The following is a 5,846-nucleotide window of genomic DNA, read 5'->3' as shown; positions in this document are numbered from 1 at the left end:
AAACAATATAATAATAATTCCGTGTCACCGAGTGCAAGCGCTTGGCTGAAGCCGAATGCAGCCAAACGACACCAAAAAAAGAGAATTATTTCGAAGACGTTTTGTTTTTATATAAAAGAAAATCACTAATGTTTATTTATTTAAACATGAAAATACAGACATTCATTACAAATTCTCGCAATCCTCGTTAAATGACTTTTTTGAGCTCTATTTCCTTATATAGATCTATCAGGGCGGAGCAACTGTCATGACGTCAAACCTCATTATGACCTCATTACCATATTATCTTCATGTGTAGCCTTAACTGTACTGCGTAGTAAATTGAAATATTAGTTTGGTAAACAAACATAAATTATTAAAATAAATTTAAATTGACCCACCCACCCCTCTTCTCTTCAAATGTCTTACTTTTTTATTTAATCATTTTTCATTATATTAATTATCATTCGTTTGACAATGATTCTTTCAATGGCCCCATTTTATTAAGTGATGCTTCTTGCTTTCTGCATTAAATAAAGAGTGTACTAATTCCTTTGATTTTACATTCATTTTCACCAAGTCCCTCTACGATTATAAATAAATATAAAAAAAAATAAGTATAGAAAATGATTTGCACATTTGATATCTTTAGATACAGTGGCTGCAACGTTATTGTTGACAACTTACACGAACGATCACATTACACGAACGATTCCGCACAATTAACGCACGATAAAATCTGTTACACGAACGATCCTTCACGCACACGATTCTACACGTTACACGATCTTACGATTGCTAACGCAAACGCACGATTCTTCACGCAAAATAGTTCAAATTCTTTAGGAATGGATATTTTCAAAACGAAATAAGGCTTAATACTTATTTTCGATTTCAAATAATTATTAATATTATTTCATCGACTTTGAAAACTAAAAAAAAAAAAAAAAATAGAAATGGATATTTCTGGAACTAAATGCATGTAAGATTTATTAATTATTTTAGATTACAAATAATTATTTGCATATTTCCCCGACTTCAGAAAACTGATTTCTTTTTTCGTTCTATCAGATGTACATGCAGGTGGACCGTGAGTTTTGATTGAATTGGATTTCATAATATGCAGAAAGGGATAAGTTTGAACAAAAAATGGCATGAAAATTAAAGAAATTATAAGTTTAATCCATGTTTCCATTTGTGAATCTCTAAAATCAACAATTATTTTACAAATCATTTATTTACAGAAATTCTTAAAATAATTAGAAGTAAGCTCCAGAGATAAACACAGATACACAAAACCCCGACAATCATGTCGTGTACATGTACATTCGCCGACTAAATATTCATGTAACTGTGTAAGCATTGAGAATTGTTTATTTATCTATTTGTAAAAATATCTATTTTTGATCTATTGATTTTAGAAATATCTTGACCATAATTAGCAGTAAACATAATTAACATCAGAGAGCGTTTTTATCTGGAAACTCTAGTCTTGACTCTAGTTATAACAGGACGTAAACAATTCATGCGCACGCAACTCTCCAGATAAACGCGTTTTGCAGCAGAGTCTGTACTCGCAATATGGAAGTTATTTTGATGCAATACTTTTTGGACGAAAATGACAATGACATGACAGTATACCTTGCGAGAAATTTAATTTAACAATTGCTGCCTTGCTGAATCATAACCGAGTTATTCCGAGGATAACCAACTATGCCGAAAATATTGTGCCATTGTTTGATGCAGCATTATTTAGATCGCATTTTCGGGTAACACCAGCTGTGTATGACATTATACTTCGTGAAGTGCAAGGCTATATCGTATCAAAGCATGGCGGGGGAACAGAGCAGATCGAGCCAAGCAAACAGTTACTTATTTTCCTTGCATATATGGCAAGTCAAGAATCTTTGAGGGAAATAAGTGTGCAGTTTGGAGTTGGGATCAAGACGGTCCACGACGTGGTCAAATCCATATCATACGCCATAAACACTCTCTTAATAAGAGTAAGTAAATAAACTTGAAAATGATGGTCAAAAACCATGGGTACAGGTAACCTAAAGCGGATATCTGTATACTATAAATCAAAATTACAATGATATTGATAATTTCATGATATATTTTTTTTATATAAAAATCTCATTGTTATGTTTTATTCTTACCATTAACCGTTTACAGAAATGTTTTATTAGATTCGTTTTGCACACTGTTTGTTTTGCAGTTGACCCCCAAACAGACTGAATATACTGTTTTGTTATATTATGCTGCATTCCCCCTCTAAAATTTTATATTTTGTTTTTATTAGATAATTGACTGGCCTAGTATTCAAACGCAGCAAGCCATATCCCGTGATTTTCAATTACAAAGTGGAATTCCTGGCATAATTGGAGCCCTGAATGAAACCCATATCCGACTTTACTCAGCACCAAAAGGGGACCGAGATTACTTTAACAGAAAACAGTTTCCATCCATTCAGTTGCAGGTATCGTATATTTCCTGAATATTTAATTCAATGCTTATTTTTTGGATTAATTCTTGTGAATAATTTCATTACATGTAAATATCAAACTGATACCACTTATTTTCAGGTAGTATGTGACAGTGACATGGTCATTCGTCATGCATACACTGGATGGCCAGGCTGCACTCACCTTGCCAGGGTTTTGCGCAACTCATCATTATTTGAGGATGAGGAGCAGGGAAATGCTATTGGTCAAGGCAACTTTATCATCGCAGACAGCGCATATCCCTTAAGAAATTGGCTAATCACTCCATTTAGGAACACAGGACACCTTACACCAAGACAGCACAGGTTTAACAGGAGACTGTCGAGTGCCCGGCAGATAGTTGAACGATGCTACGGTCATCTTAAGGGGAGGTTTCGCAGGTTAAGGGAAATTACTGTCCGGAAACCACCTCAGATAATTGCAATTATTATTTCCGGATGCATACTCCATAACTTGTGTGTTCTTAGCCATGATGATGTGGAAGATTTTATAGAGGAAGATCATGATGTGAATGCTAATTTTTATCCAAACATATACCTGGATGGAGGGTGTGGAGCAGCCAGGAGAAATGAAATAATGAACGCATTACTGTGAATTTGAGAAATATTAAATAGAAAAACAACTGAAGTATTTATGTTTTAATATTCATAACAAGTCAACGTAAAAATCAATACACTGCTTGTGCATAAATAACATAACAATTGTAAAAAAAAAAGTGTAAACCACAAAATTAAAAAAAATATCACAAAATAAAATACTTTGTTTTAAGTAATATGTATCAGTATATACCTATATTCTGATAAAAAAAAAGAGCAAAGTCTGACAATCATATGACATGTGAGATCAGTAAATTGTTATTTTTTGTCCAATGATCTTACAAACAAATCGAGCATTCGGTCCATTCTCTCAAGTTTGTCTCTGTGCTGTGTTTACATTTGATCCATCAGTTTTAAGTTCTGAGCATCCAACTTTTCAATTAAATCGCTTTTCAAATTAGATCTAATCTTCTTCTTTTTTGGCAATTCAGCTTTTGTCTCCACTGTTTCTTCCCTATCTCCCTTTTCAAGTTTTCTTTTCAAACTCTCATCACTTTTTGTTGACTCCTTTAGTCGACCTGTGTCAAAAGATGCACTTAGTTTTGTAGATGCCTTATTCCCATATGCCCTATCAAATGTTTCTTTATGTTTCCAGTCCATACGATCTGTCCCTGTTTTTGAGTTGTAGTCATTTATTTCTTTATATTTTTTCTTTAAACTTTTCCACTTGTTAATTATCTGCTGTTTTGTCAATTTCATCCCCTCACCATTCAATTCCTTTGTAATAGCTTGCCACAAGGAGTCGTGCGACTTGTTACTGCAAAAATCTTCCTCTTTTGATAATCGGCAGTCTATAAGGCGCTTTTCTTCTGCAATCGTCCAAATATGAATAGACTGAAATATATATTAATCTAAATGTAGCTTAGCAAGTTTTTCAACAATAAGATTGTGAAATTCCTCCAAAGAGACACACATATCATTTGACACTTGAATACTTTCTTTTGACATATTTTTTTCTTCTTTCTCCCAAGAAGAATAAAGTTCAAAAAAACATTTTGTGCTTTCGGGTACCGAGTCAAAAAAAAAATATATCTAAATTTTTTTCAGGGTAAAATTTATCCCTGTGATGTTGTTCTAAATTTGGCCAGAAATAGTCGTCTACCTGATCTGATGTTGAATTTGTTGATGATGAGGCACTGGTAGACTGGTGTGGAGAAACTTGACCTTGAATTGCTGCAAGGTGATTCGTTTTCAACAGGTGTTTCATTACTGGTACATGGCCTTTCATTACTGATACATGGCCTTTCATTACTGGTACATGGCCTTTCATTACTGGTACATGGCGTTTCACTCCCAGTATTCTGAGCTCTTATGGCATCTGCTAACACATTTCTACTCTTTGGATCTAAAAATTGGGATTACATAATGAAGAAATAGAAGAACATATATTTTTCACATTTTAAAATATTCATATTTAATTCAAAATACAAATGAAGTAACTTGTAAAAATAATTTTTCTTACCACACTGGGGGGACCTGTACAGTTCTGCTATCTCCTCACTCATTAAGGCAGTGTAAGTGGTACCATCAATGTTTGCAGTTACAAGGACACTGAAAGTTATGACAATTGTTAATTATGATTAAAATGGAAAAGTTCATATCAAATATCAATAATAAATGAAATTGAGGCTTCGTTAATTATTTACTTTCTGGTCAAATCTTCAATATTTTCCTGTATTACACTTATTAGTACAAGCACAAGCCTCTGAATTTCTATCAATATACCGTTAAATGTAAAAGAGATATCTATATATATTTTTACCCTATCTTTATTTTTTTTATACTACAATAATAAATTCCAGTGGTGTCGGAAGCAAATTGAAAGTATGTGCGTTGTTCCTTTGCCAATAAAAGTATGTGTGTATTGGGGGGGGGGGGGGGGGGACTAGCCTGGTAAATATTGTCTCGAAAGCTGACTGGAGTTACTTTTGATAATCTGAGTTGTGAAGTAAATGAAATTCTTTCGTCTTTTTTGACTATAATTATATTTTCGGAATAGTTGTAACTGTAGCAATGTATTATAAAGTAATATCATGTTCCAATTCACAAATTCAGCCATTTTAATAACCTCTGTATTACATTTTCGATAATTTTAAAACTTACAGATTTTGACTGCTGCCGCCGTCGGCCATTTTGAATCCATACAAACCCTGCGCCAGAGCAGGGTCGACCTCGATATCAACCCCAGTCGGAACTCTCGCGTTTTTACCTGGAGAGCCTCGACTCGAGACGGAACTCGGGTCCCAGATAAAAACGCTCAGAGAAAAAAATCCTTAAACATCTAAGTACGGTTTATCACAAAAAAATCACGCTATTTGACGAGAACACAATATTGTACGACTTACTATATTGCTTATTTCCAAGCGATAATTAGTTCGTTCTGCTTTCAGTTATGTAATTCGCGCTTCATTTATTTTATTTGGAATGGAAAAAAAAAAACAAAACGGGCAAGCGAAATGCTTGTATTACAAATAACATTCTGATAAAAACTTACAAAACGAAATTTACACGATTCTTGACGCACGATCACGCACGATTAAAACCGCAAACGATCGAGTCTGATACACGCACGATCTAGCACGTTACACGAACGATCACGCACGTTACACGAACGATTCTACGATTGGTTTGTCAACAATAACGTTGCAGCCTATATATAGTCCTTTATTATCTCTAAATATTGGTGCTTATTGAAAGGTGTAGTATTTATGTACGAGGGTTGTTCGAAAAGTTCGTGGACAAGTTCGGAACTGACCGCTGTATTTGT

The 5,846-nt window shown here is 34.0% G+C and overlaps 2 pseudogenes; one reads left to right on the top strand and one right to left on the bottom strand.

Moving 5' to 3' along the window:
• The first annotated feature begins 1,608 nt into the window (after positions 1–1,608).
• LOC133205236 (uncharacterized) lies at positions 1,609–3,077 on the top strand (annotated as a pseudogene).
• Positions 3,078–3,412: 335 nt separating this feature from the next.
• Positions 3,413–4,584, bottom strand: LOC133203622 (uncharacterized; annotated as a pseudogene).
• Between the last annotated feature and the right edge of the window lie 1,262 nt (positions 4,585–5,846).

The sequence above is a fragment of the Saccostrea echinata genome, unplaced genomic scaffold, assembly GCF_033153115.1.
Source record: "Saccostrea echinata isolate AGI-Se365-2 ecotype Australia unplaced genomic scaffold, CSIRO_AGI_Sech_v1 ptg000002l, whole genome shotgun sequence".
NCBI lineage: Eukaryota > Metazoa > Mollusca > Bivalvia > Ostreida > Ostreidae > Saccostrea > Saccostrea echinata.
Note: the sequence above shows the minus strand (reverse complement) of the source record. Positions and strands in the feature narration are given on the sequence as shown.